The 13,818-nt window shown below is 37.2% G+C and overlaps 1 protein-coding gene and 1 pseudogene across 1 annotated transcript in view; one reads left to right on the top strand and one right to left on the bottom strand.

The window, feature by feature from the left end:
- Positions 1 to 13,818, top strand: part of LOC134475427 (endogenous retrovirus group K member 5 Gag polyprotein-like) — a 134,302-nt gene that overhangs the window by 41,375 nt on the left and 79,109 nt on the right. The window lies entirely within an intron of this gene.
- On the bottom strand, positions 6,248 to 7,566 carry LOC100720757 (PCNA-associated factor-like; annotated as a pseudogene).

Below are 13,818 nucleotides of genomic sequence, written 5' to 3' on the forward strand. Positions count from 1 at the left end.
TCCCAAATTTAAAGACCCAGTTAAAAATGAGCATCTTGAGATGAATACACACATCTCACATGAAGAAGTACAAGTGGCAAATAAACATATGAAAAGCATCACTGATATTAGACGCAAATTAAAACAATGTCCATTGGACTCCAGAAAGAATGGCTATTGTCAAAAAACAAACCAATAACAAATGCTGGTGGGGCTGTGGGGAAGAAGGAAGTCTTTTTCATTTCCGGGGGGGAATACAGAATGGTGCAATCACTGTGGAAATCAGTGTGAGATTCCTCAAAAAACAAGAATTAGAGATTTCATTTGATCCAGCTATTTTCCTTCTCAGTATTTTCCCAAAGTTAAAAGCATCATACCACAGTGATATATGCACACCCATGTTTATAGAAAAACAGTTGGGCCAGGTGTGGTGGCTCACGCCCATAATCCCAGCACTTGGGAGGCTGAGGTGGGGAGGACTGTTGAGAGCTTGAGATCAGCCTGGGCTACAAAGTGAGCTCAAGGCCAGCCTGAACTGCATAGCGAGACCCCCATCTCAAAAAAGACAAAAAAAAAGAAAGAAAAGAAAAGAAAAACAGTTGGTGATGGACAAATCTTGGAAGCAACAAAATTGTTCATCAGCCAATGAATGGAAAAGATAGGTTTTAAAATATATATATAACGGAGTACTACTCAGCCATAAAGAAGGATAAACTTGAGACATTTCTAGGTAAATGGATACATTTAGAGTCCATTCTCTTAAGTGAAATAAACTTGGCATATATGCATAAATGTTATATTGTCTTTCTGGCATGAATAGCTGAAAATGTGAAGAAGAACCAAAATGCAAAAAAGACATTGTGAAATTGGAAAAAATTATTCAAAAGGAAAGGGAATTTAGGGAGGGAGGAAGGAGGAAAGAAAAATAAAATGAGAATAGAAGCATAAAATGAAAATGAAGCTTTGTAAATATAAAGGTGTGTAAACACATTGTTTTTATCCATTCTTTGATTCATGAGAATTTAGATTATTTTTAAGATTTATCTATTACTACTTGTACTTCTATAAACATGGGTGCACATATATTGCTGTGATATGATGTTTTTAGGTCTTTGGGGGAGATACCCAGAAGGGGACTATCTAGGTCAAATGTAACCTCCAATCCTAGTTTTTTGAGGAATCTCTACACTGATTTCCACAGTGGGTGCACCAGTTTACAATCTCACCAACAGTGGAGCAGGTTTCCTCTCGCTCAACCACCCTACCAACATTTGTCAATGGTTGATTTCTTGATAATAGCCATTCTTTTCAGGGTTAGGTGGAATTTCAGTATTGTTTTAATTTGCATCTCTTGAATGATCAATGATGTCGAGCATTTTTTCATATATTTATTTGCCATTTGTACTTCTTCATGTGAGAAGTGTGTATTCATCTCAAGATGTCCATTTTTGGATTGGGTCTTTAAATTTGGGAGGATTGATTTTTTTGAGTTCTTTATATGTTCTCAATAGAATTCCTTTGTCTGAGAAACAGCTGGCAGACATTTTTCCCCACATTTTGGGCTGTCTCTTCACTTTGTTGGTGGTTTCTCTAATTGTGCAAGAGCTTTTTAATAAGATGAGATCCCAGGTGTTGATTCTTTGTGATAGTTCCTGTGTGATCAGTGTTTTTCTCATAAAGTCTTTGCCTGCACCAAGGTCTTTAAAAGTTTTACCTACTCTATCTTCCAGTAGATTTAATGTTGCTGTTTTAATACTTAATTCTTTGATCTATTTCAAATTTAGTTTAGTGTGTGGTGAAGGATATAGGTGTCATTTTAATCTTTAGCATGTGCTGAGTCAGTTTTTCCAGCACCATTCATTAAAGAGGCTATTTCCTTCTAGTGAATGTGTTTGGCACCTTTATCAAAGATAAGGTGTTTTAGTATGTCTGGAGTTGTTTCTGCATCTTCTAATTTGTTTCATTTATCTTTTGGTTTGTTATTTGCCATTACCATGCTGGGGTTTTTTTTGTATTTTTTTATTTTAAAGATAGTAAAACACAACTAAACAACACAGAACAAAGCCAATTGAGACAATGCAGTGAAATTGGTACAGAACTTCAGAGCAAGATACTGGGATGACAGTAATAGGGACCATAGTATAGCTTGTTATCTTCACAGTAGTTGTCCATTCAATCAGGTGTAGCAAAATCAAACCAAAACCACAACATTATAAAACCTATCAAAACAGAATATTGAATAGAGCAAAACAGTTAATCAGAACAAAGCAAAACATTGAAAACAGTATTTACAGCTGGAGGTTTAGCTCAGCCGCATAAGCGCCTGCCTTGGAAGCAGGCAGTCGTGAGTTCGATCCCCAGTACCGATAAAAAGGAAAAAGACAAAAAAAAAAAAAAAAAAAAGAAAACAGTATTTGCCTTCAAAGAGATGGTAGAAGGAAATCCCCCATATTTGCTATATTGCATACGGTCAACCTCCCAAGAGATGCTCAGACCTCTGGCTGCAGATCAGCATAACCAACCCAACAATAAAAGCATTTAGTTGCTTTATGTGCCTTAGTTGCTATCAACTCCAGCTGTCCTAGACACCATCCAGTTGCTAAGCGGGGGTGGGCCATGAGACATTGTATCGGTAGGCTCACGGGAGACACTGACTGGTTCTCTTCCTGTCTCACCTGCTGCTTGCTTGTAACACGATTGCTTACCAGGAAGGCAGGTGTGTTGCTTTTTTGCTCAGCTCCCTAAATTCCAACATGGCTGGAACTTGGGAGTTACTGATTTGTTCTTCTCCTGACTCGCCTGCTACTCACTTGTGTCATGGCCACTTACCAGGAAGGAGGGTGTGTTGCTTTCTTGCTCAGCCCCTTAAGTTCCAACATGGCTGGATCTTGGGAAATGACCATGCTGTTTTAATCACAGTAGCTCTATTGTATAATTTTAAGTCAGGTATTGTGATGCTCCCTGTTTTATCTTTGTTGTTCAGAATTTCCTTTGCTATTTTAGGTCTCTTCTGGTTCCAGATGAATTTTAGGAATGTTTTCTCTAGATCTGTGATATATGCCAATGATATTTTGATTGGGACTGCATTAAATTTGTATGACAGTTTGGGGAATATGGTCATTTTCACAATGTTGGTTTTTCCTATCCATGAGCAAGGGATATCTTTCTATTTTCCAAATTCCCCTTAATTTCTTTTTTCAGAGTACTGTAATTTTCAACATATAAATCTTTAATTTCCTTGTTAGATTGAATTCTAAGTATTTTATTTTTTTGATGTTATTGTGAAGGGTGTGGTTTCCTTAATTTTTCTCTTAGTGAGTTTTTTGTGTGCAAGAATGCTATTGGATTTTGAGTATTGACTTTGTACCCAGCTATTCTGCGGAATTTGCTTATTAGGTCTAGAAACCTGTTTGTGAAGTTTTTGGAGTCTTCTGTGTAAAGTATCATGTCATCTGCAAATAGTGATAATTTAATTTCTTCCTTTCATTTCTTTATCTCTTTTATTTCTCTCTCTCATCTAATTGCTCTGGCTAAGTTTTCCAGAACTATATTGAATAGGAGTGGTGATAGTGGACAATCATGTCTTGTTCCTGATTTTAGAGTGAAAGTTTTCAGTTTTTGACAATTTAGAGTAATGGTGATTCTTAATTTGTCATGATGGCTTTTATCAGATTGAGGTAGAGGCCATCTATTCTGACTGGTAGGGTTTTTTTTTTTTTTACCACAAATGAATATTTGACTTTTTCAAAAGTTTTTTCTGCATCTATTGAGAGGATCATGTGATTTTTGTCTTTTGCTCTGTTAATATGGTATATTACATTTATTGATTTACATATGTTAAACCATCCCTGCATTCCTGAGATGAGTCCCACTTGGTTGTGGTGTATAGTCTTCTTGATGATTTGCTGCATTATTTGCCAGTATCTTATTGAGAATTTGTGTATTGATCTTCATTATGGAGATTGGCTTATAGTTCTTTTTGGTTGGGTCTATCTCTGATTTTGGTATGAGGGTAATATTTGCCTCCCAGACATTTCATTAAAGAGTTCAAAGAGTATTGGTGTTGAATCATTTCTAATTTTCTTGTAAAAGTCAGCTATGAATTTGTCAGGACCTGGGATTTTAAAAATTAAGTTGTTAATTATGTTTTCAATTTTATAAACTGATATTGAGTTATTCAGAAGTTTTATATTTTCTTGATTGAGCTTTGGTAATTCAAATGTCTCTAGAAATGTGTCCATTTCTTCTATGTTTTCAATCCTATGAGAGTAAAGTTTTTCAAAGTCAGTATTCAGATCTTCTGAATTTCCACAGGGTCTGTATTGATTTCACTTTTTTCATTCCTTATTGCATGAATTTGAGTTTTTTCTTTCCTTTTTAAAATAAGATTGACTAGGGGTTTATCAATTTTATTTACTCTTTCAAAGAACCAACCTTTCAATTCATTTTTCCTCACTTTTTTATTGGAAAAATAAGCATTTATTCAAGCAAATTTAAGAAAAACATGTGAATTTTTCTTTTTTCTGGTACCAGGGATTGAATTCACAACCTTATACTTGCCAGACTGGCTGTGTCACTAAGTATATCCCCAGACTAAAACATGCTTATTAAAACATGGCTAATTTTGAAAAGTAGCAGCTTGACACTAAGCAAAAAGTGTTATAAGAAAGCAAGCCATCAGTTAGTATTTCATGCGCTTCTTCAGCTATACTGCTGGTTTTCTTGAGAAATGCAGGGAATGTCAAGATTTCAGATATAGCTCTGGGCTTATGGGATGGTTTGCCTACTATATTTTATTTGTTTCTGCTTTAAAAGTATAAGCTCAAAAGGTAATATTTTTTGAAATTGAACCAAATACATACCCAAGGAAAATGTCACTCTTTTTATGTATTCCATAGAATCTCTATTTCTGACTGTATACTAGTATTTTACCTTTTGGTGCTGAGGATTGGACTCACATCCTTACACGTGCTCAGCCCTTTTCTTTTGTTTTCTTTTCTTTCCTTTCCTTTCTCTTTCTTTCTTTCTTTCTTGCTTGCTTGCTTTCTTTTTGCTTTCTTTCTTTCTTTCTTTCTTTCTTTCTTTCTTTCTTTCTTTCTTTCTTTCTTTCTTTCTAATTTGACACAGAGTCTTACTCAATTGCCCAGACTGGGCTGGAATTTATAATCTTTTTGCCTCATCCACTCTTGTAGCTGCAATTACAGGTGTGTGCCACCACACCGAGCTTTGTTATTGTTTTAATTTTTAAGTATTTATTTATCTATTTTTGGTTTTTTTTTTGAGACAGGGTCTTGCTATGTAGAACAGGCTGCTCTTGAACTTGCTTATGTAGCCCAGGCTGGCCCCAAACTTGTGGTGATCCTTTTGTCTCCAGAGTGCTGTGTTTGCCAAAACACCCAGCTTTGTGGTTGTTTTTTGTTTCTTTGTTTTTTTTCTTTTTGAGACAAGGTCTCACTGTGTAATTCAGGCCGGCCCCCGAGCCTCCAGAGTGCTAAGGTTACAAGCATGCGCCACCAATCCTGGCTGTGTTTTTAAATTCTTTTTGAGACAAGGTCTTGCTCGGCAGTTCAGACTGGCCTTGAGATCACTTTGTAGCCCAGGCTGGTCTCAAACTTGCAATGATCCTCCTGCCTCAACCTTCAATTGCTGAAATGACAAGTATGTGCCACCATGCCTGGTTCTGGCTGTGGTTGTTTCAAAAGCTTTGATTACCATCTGTTTAAACCCTCAAGACCAAATTGTCATTAACTTAATCTAAAAGGAAGATATCTGTTCAAATTTTGTCAACATTATACCTCTGGCTCCCTTCCTGAAGAATAATAAAGATTAAGTTTAATTAATAGTGATTTTTTTTAAAAAGCAAAAGTCTAACTTTGCTTTTTAAAGCAAATAGAAGGCAAAAAATATGGCACTATTTCAAATCATATGTCAGTAAAACCGGCATCTGTACAAAGCTCTAACAAATATCAAATACAGGAGATTAGTAATTAGAACATCGTGCAATGATTTCATTTTAGTAAGAATAAGAAGCTTACTAAAAGGTAAAAGAAACACATGATATTATATTGAATTCAGTATTAAGCTAAATAATCATAATTTTATAAATTCTCCAATCACAACTGCTTTTTTTGAATAACTAAATTTTAGCTTCGTGTTTTCAATTAAATGCTTATTCAACAAACTAATTGAACAAACACATCTACACAAATTTAGATCCGAGAATACCAGTGCAAATAGGAAACATTATTTAAACATGAGTAAGAAGATTCTATTCTTTTTCATTATTGTTGTAATCAGGCTGTAAGGGATGTGCTTTTCTCATCAGTTTTCCTAAGCCACTACTTTCTGGCTCTTAGAAATTTCATTCTTTTACTCAGAATCTTTTTAGGGGAAAGCCTGAAGAATTCTCCAATTCCATTTTGCCCCTTGAGAGTTGAGTGTACACAAACTGGGTTCCTTCCTGAATACTTATTTTCAGCTTTCCTTGAGGATGAAAGTGGTGTGGAATTTGTGATAGAGGCAGGGCAACCCAGAACCTTCTTGGGGGCTCAAGAGGCCACCACTTTCCTGTAAGTGCTTGGGACACTGCTTTAGTTTGCACGATGATAGCCTGCAAGGAGACTAGTGAGACACTGACTTTCCAGTGAGGATGTCTCATTGGACAAGGATCTTTCCTCACTTTTTGATTACAGTGTAGCTTGTTAGATGTTGGACAACATGTTTCAATACCACCTAGAGACCATTACTGGAATTTTTTTAAAGTTTCTTTTTTTCTTTCAAGTTCTATCATTTCTTTTTTTTTTCTTGTCTTTTTTTACTCTTTTTAGGAGTAGCCTAAGAGTATCGATGTAAGTCAATGCTTATTTTCTACTGTCACTAAAGCTTCAAGTTGTTCCAGGCTTACTCTACTGGGGATTGAACTCACATCCTTGCACTTGCCAGGCAGGCGCTTATTTAACTGAGCTAAATCCCCAGCCCAAGTTCTATCATTTCTGTATTATTAATAGTTGGCAATAAGTAGGCATCTCTTTTATCATTTATTTCATAACAGATTTTTCTCTCTGATATGTCATTTCTCCTTTTTTCAGTTTTTTTCTTTTGCAGACTTTTGGCATGTCCTTGCTTTTCAATCTCAGTGTTCCAAACATGTTTGTTTTGTATCATAAAATAATATTACTGAGTTCTGGAGAAGTATAAAAATTATATCTAATATATTTATGATAAGAATGTTTATAAATTATAGCACCAAAATTATAGGTTATTTTTCACAAATAAAATAAACATGAATTAGTAAAACAAATAATCAGAACTTATTAAGTTTCACTAGAAACAAACATTAAAGATAAATATGACTTTCTAAATAAAAAGTATGCATAAACAGTCAATATAAAACAAAGACAGGACCTAGGGGCCGCCTGGATTGTCGGCCTTGCCCCCTTCCTCACCCCTCCAGCCTAGGGGCTGGCAGGATCATTGGCCTCACCCCTTCCTCACTCCTCTGACCTTGGGACAACTGGAATCCTCGGCCTCACCCCCCTTTTCACTCCTCCAACCTAAGGGCCACTGGGATTTGATGATGCCTCCCATCCTTGCCCCATGGACCTTGGGGCCAGCAGGATCACTGGTCTCACCTTCTCCTTGCCCCACAACTTTGGAGACCAGCGAGATTGTTGGTTACCCTACCCCCCACCCAAAAGTCCACATCAGCCCACAGACAATTAGCGAACACTTCCACTGCCTGCAGAACCCTGGTGGGGTGGTGGGAGACTCAGCAACTCCTCACTCATGCAGAAGACCTCAGCATATTTGTGACATTTGTTGAGTTTCTCCCTCAAATAGAGGACCTCAGTAGGTAAATGGGAGCACCAGTGAACTGCCTCCCAGCTACAGAACCTTGGTGAGTCTGGCAACAGTGTGGGTGAATCCTTCCTCCAGAATACCAGCTGGATTGAGGAGAGTGTCAACAAGGCCTCCCCCAACATGGAGGAAATCAAAAGGGTTTATGAGACACCCAGTGACATAGTAGGGTCCCACTTGAGGTGTACACTACAAGAAGTAGATCTGGTAGCCTGGAACAACCTGAAGCTTTAGTGACAGTAGAAAATAAGCATTGACTTACATCAATACTCTTAGGCTACTCCTAGGAAGAGTATAGAAGTCACCCAACAGGCACCACAGGAGGAACTCAGGTGACTGACCCCTCTTCAGTGTGAGACCCATTGATTGGACAAACATCAATCACACAGTAGGTCCCTAAGAATCACAGGAGACTAGTGGTATTGAAAAGACCAAAATATTAATCCAAGAGGTGAAAATGAAAAAATGAAAAAGCAAAATGCAAATGTATAGTCCATCAGGAATAAGTACAGGAGACATAAAAATAGAGAACATTAGTAGTCATAAACCAGAAATTTCTGAAAAGATAGCAAGTGAAATAAAGAATAAATCCATGAGACTATAGAGGAAATCAGATTAGAAATAGTATCTTACATAAATAAAGGAACTACACCTCCAAAGGAATGTTGTTTCAATATTCATCTGCATTTATAATTGAAGAGTCTATTCTTGCAAAGAAAAAGCAGATGCTAATAAGCTGACAGGGCATCTCAGGAAAGGAATGACCTGTGTTTCCTCAAATGCTGTCATATCTTTTCCATCTATTCTGTTTCTATCTACATTTTCTCATACACACACTATATCAAGGTGTATAGTCAGATACACCCAGTCTCCAAACCTAAGCCAACCCAGAAATTGCTGGAAGACCCTGGGTGTGTTACTCTGAGCCTCAGGATCCTTGTCTCTAGTCTGGCAACAGCAATCTCTGTTTATACAATTGAATGCAAGTATAATATTTCCAGCCCAATATGATACCCAGACCACAGTGTCTATAAATTTCCTTTTCTTCCCACTTCTAAGACAAAACCTGAAAGCATGATCATTGAAGTTTCTATCTTTACTCCTCATCCTGAGGCATGAAGAAAAGTGATCTCTCTGCAATTTGTAATGAGTCAGTGTTCCAAGGGTAATCTTGAGTGTGCTTCCTATACTGAGTTGAACTGTGTCTTTCCAAAAGACATTTCCAACTCCTGACCCCTGGTACCTTTGGATGTTACTTTACGTGGACATAGGGTTTTTGCAGAGGTAATTAAGTTGGAATTATCCTGGAACTAGAGTGGGCATCAAATCCAGTGAAGGACGCCCTTGTGAGAGAAAGGGGAGGGACATTTGAGACAGAGACACCAAAAAGAAGCGATGGAAGATGGAAGCAAGGACTGGAGCGATGCTGCCTCAGGCCAGGAAATGTTTTGAGATACAAGAATCTGAATTAGGCAAGGAAACATTTTTCTTAAGAAACTTTAAAGGGCACATGACCCTGCCAGCAGCTTGATTTTGGACTTCTGGCCTCCAGAATTATGAGTGTATAACTAACTATATGTTTTCTTTTTGGTACACGGGCTGGACCTCATGACCTTGCACTTGCCAGGCAGGTGCTTACTACACTGAGATAAATCCCTGGTTACTATCTGTTTTCTTAAGCCATCAAGTTTAGGTAATTTATTAGGGTATCCATAGCAAAGTCATATACTACCTGAAGAAAGAACAGTAGTTCATGCATTGGCATGTCCAAAAAAAGCAGCATGCATGTTTGCTAATACATTTCCATCTGGTGTACGAAGAAGAAGGAACCCTTCCAGTAGCCATCTGGTCTCTTCCTGACTCCAGGCAGAGCTGGCACCTGCACATAGATGATCCCATCCAATGCTCAGGTTGCATGTAATGCCTTACATAGGGGCTGTGTACCTCCTCAAATTCTGCAGAATAAACACATGACCCCGTAAATGTTCTTCCAGAAAGGTCTAGCTCAAAGCATGACAGCAAGTGTGATAATAGCCTTTCCCTAGAAACAGAAATGACTAATTACCATGGTGCTAAGCAACAGCAGATATCTTTCTTCTTTGACTAATAGATTTCTTGAAATTGCTTTTGATGAAATAAGATCAACATTAGTTCCCTTTTTATGGGTTGTGTTTATCAATTGAAATGGAAATAAAAAAATCATTGCCAGCTTACACTTTAATATACATAATTAGATGTAGGTATTTATGATTTCCCATCCAGAATTCACAGATGTAAATGCAAGGGAGAAGTTGCAGTCCTGAGTATATGTATCTGAAGGAAGATGAATAAAACTAAGTCCTGCTGGCTCATGGATAGATCTGCATCTTTGCCTGCAGGGCTATAAGTGTATGTCTGCAACAGGGAATCCAAGGTCCCTGCTTTTCTGGGCCTCCCACAGACAGTGGCTTATCATCCCCTTCACCACTGGAAAATAATCATTTGAAATATCAAGCGTTTAAAGTTCAAAAATGCACAGTGGGCGTAAGTAGCAGTGATTTGTGCCTGTGAAGGTCTGAAGCTGAAACCAACAATAAGAGAGCTGAGCTGCTGACACTGGCATAGTAGCTCACTGCTACTCAGCGAAACAGTGCCACAGAGGCAAGGGACATTTGTTACTTCCTGTTTCCTGGAAGCCAGTTTTGTGCCTCAACACTGAGGTTTCCTTGGAGGAAGAGGGAGTGGAACCTTAGGAATTCGACAGTGAATCCAACCTCCTCTTCTGTAGGGCCTCCTTTATAGTATGAGTCCATGCGACATTTAGGTAACACTAGATTCTGTCCATCACTCTCAAAAGAGCTCACCAGTAGGGCTTCTGTCTAAATGCAGGGAAAATGAGCAGAATTCTCAGCTTGTGCTTTCACATAGGACTCTGAGCTATAGTCATCCTGGTCAAATTCCCACGTAGTGCCTTTAAATTCATAAGTGGTAAATAAGGTGTGAGTAGGTTTAACTAGTCCTTCGTTAGGTTCTCAAATCTCATTGAAGAGAAGTATTTGCACAAGATTGAGGAAGTGGAATTCAGGCTTATTTTTGAATTTTGTAGAATCAAGGAAATCTGAATGTCCTTGGAGTTTTAGTATATAGATATAGATATAGATATAGATATAGATATAGATATAGATATCAATGGGCATGTGTGTGTGTGTGTTCATATCAGAGTATAGAATGAATGTGTACTTGCAGCTTGCAGATACAAATGCAGGTTGAAATTTTGTCATCCAGATAAGTAATGTATTTGTTCAAAGGGACAAAGTATGGAGAAGAGTCATAAAAATATTTGAAAGAATGTGGTAAATTTAAAATAATTACATTGCCTTGATATGTTTAATGCTATAGTATACGAAGTTATACTCAAATATTTCAAGGAAAAAGCCACTATGGTAACTATTGTTATGTCGAGATATCTTGTTGTTAAACACTATGTTGCTTAAATTGTTATGTTCTGACCTGTGTTGTGTGTTATGTCCTCTTTTATCTCAAACTCCTTTTTTTATTATTTATTCATTTTTATTTTTTTAATTAAGGGAAAAATAAATAAAAACTAGCCAGATATATTATAGTAACCATTTTGATTTCCTATTAACTTGATTTGAAACCCTGTATTGTTCTCACTATCTTGTTTTGACTGATTTTACTCTATTCTGTTTTGCTTGATAGTATCAAGTTTGAGTTTATAGGCAACTACTTTGAAGACAATAAGATTCACTATGATACCCATTCTGGTTTGACTATTATCTTCTTTTGAAGTCCTGTAATGTCTCAAATGTTTCAGTTTTATTGGTTTTGTTCTGTACTGTTTTGTTCAATTTTATTATAACTGATGATATAGGCAATTCTTTTTTTTTTTTTTGTCTTTTTTTTTTTCCTTTTTATTGGTACCGGGGATCGAACTCACGACTGCCTGCTTGCAAGGCAGGCGCTTATGTCACTGAGCTAAATCTCCAGCCCTGGCAATTCTTTTTAAGGTAGCAAGAAGCATTATAGCAACCATTGTTGACCACCTTGTATTTTGTTTTTACATCATGTACTATGTCCATCCTTTTGATTTGACTGATTCTGTCTTGTTTTGTCACATTTGGTTTTATTATCTTCAAAAAAAAAAGTAATAAGAACTGTGGGAGTAATAAAACCCAAAATGTGTAATTGTCATTGTACAAAAGAGAGGAAAAGAAAGTGCTCTAAAAGATATAATTGCATGTATATTTAAGTGTGTAAGATAGATAAGCATATTACTAAGTTTTTGTTGGATCATTGAATAGAACAGTTTGCAGTCTTACTGTTCGACTGTCTACTTTATAAGCTTTAATTTTGTAACTTGAACAACTATTTCTAAGGTGACAATATGTAATCTATTAACTAGTGATTTCTTACTGTTTATTTTTTGAAATTTTGTATTACTTGTACACTTTTTCTGTTTTTTAATTTTTCTCTTTAAATAAAATTTAAAAAAATAAAATAATCTAATATAGTTCAGGGTAGTTCAGGAAAACTCCTGCCAAAGAGAGATGGAAATGTGCCTTTGTCTTAGAGCTGTAAATCTCCAAAGAGAAATTTTCAGGATAGTGATAGAGGGAACTCAGAGAAGGAAGTGGCAGAAAGGGGTTAGAATGTGTCTTAGTCTGCTAGTGGTGCCATAACAGTACCACAGACTGGGGGACTAAAGCAAAGAAATTTATTTTCTCACAGTTTTAGAGACTGGAAGTCCAAGACCAAGGTGCTAGTTGATTTCGATTCTGGTGAGGGCCCACTTCCTGGTTTGCAGATGGCTGCCTTCTCTTGTGTGCTCACATGGTCTCTTTATGAGTGTGTTGGTAGTAATGTGTGTATGTATTTGTGTGGTGGGAAGAGAATGAAAGCTCTCTGGCATTGTTTTTTTTTTTTTTTTGCGTTTTTGAGTCAGTGTTTCACTATATAGTTCAAGCTGCCCTTGGGCTCACTTTATAACCCAGGCTGGTCTCAAAGTTGCAATGATCCTCCTGCCTCAGCCTCCCAAGTGCTGGGATTACAGCAATGTTCTACCACGCCCAATTTGGTGTCCTTTTTTAAAAGGACACTAAGCCTTCAGATCAGATCCTCCCCGTGATGACCACATTTAGTCTCAATTACCTCATTGTAGGCCCTATCTCTAGTGACCTTTGAGAGCTACGGTTTTGATATAAATTTGAGGGATACAAAATTCAGTACAGAATAGGGTGGATGCTCCAGGGAGTAGAACTTCCAGGGAAACAAAAGCTGCCCCAGTTGCATAATATGCTACAGGGAAGGCCTCTCCCTCTTCTCTCTTTTTTTTTTGAGATAGGGCTTCATTGTGTGTCCAATTTGATCTTGAATGCACCATCTTCTGCTTCAATCTCCTGAGTGCTGGCCTCTCCTATCTTGTTATTAGTCAGATAGAACTTGGTTAAGAAGAAAGGAAGAAAGGAAAGAAAGAAGGAAGGGAGGAAGGAAAGAAGGAAGGAGGAAAGAAGAAAACAAGGAAGGAAAGAAGGAAGGAAAGGAAAAAGGAAGAAAAGGAAGAAAGGAAGAAAGGAAGGAAAGAAGGAAGGTAGGAAGGAAGGAAAGAAAGAAAAAATAGGAGCTGGTAGGACTTTGGGATCCCAACCACAGTCACCTAGGGGAAGGACAGAATAAGAGGCGGTGCTTTCCCTTGGCCATGTAAGCAGTTATCAAAAATTTTGCTCTGGCCAGAAAAACTTCTGATACATGAGTACTGAAAACTTTATCCTAAGAGTTTAATGAAAAGCTAGATGACTATGTAATAACTAAATAGGCACAGAAATAGAATACTTACTTTTTTGTGCTCAAAGAAATATTCTGTCATTTGATCCCAGAATTTTCCGACCAGCACAGACAACACAGAGAAACCCTACCACTAAAAAAGCATATGATATGGTGTGCATAAGTTATATGCAAATGCCATTGCATTTTATATCAGGAACT

Source organism: Cavia porcellus, unplaced genomic scaffold, assembly GCF_034190915.1.
Source record: "Cavia porcellus strain 051 isolate PalLab524CR breed Dunkin Hartley unplaced genomic scaffold, mCavPor4.1 scaffold_3, whole genome shotgun sequence".
NCBI classification, from domain to species: Eukaryota; Metazoa; Chordata; class Mammalia; order Rodentia; family Caviidae; genus Cavia; species Cavia porcellus.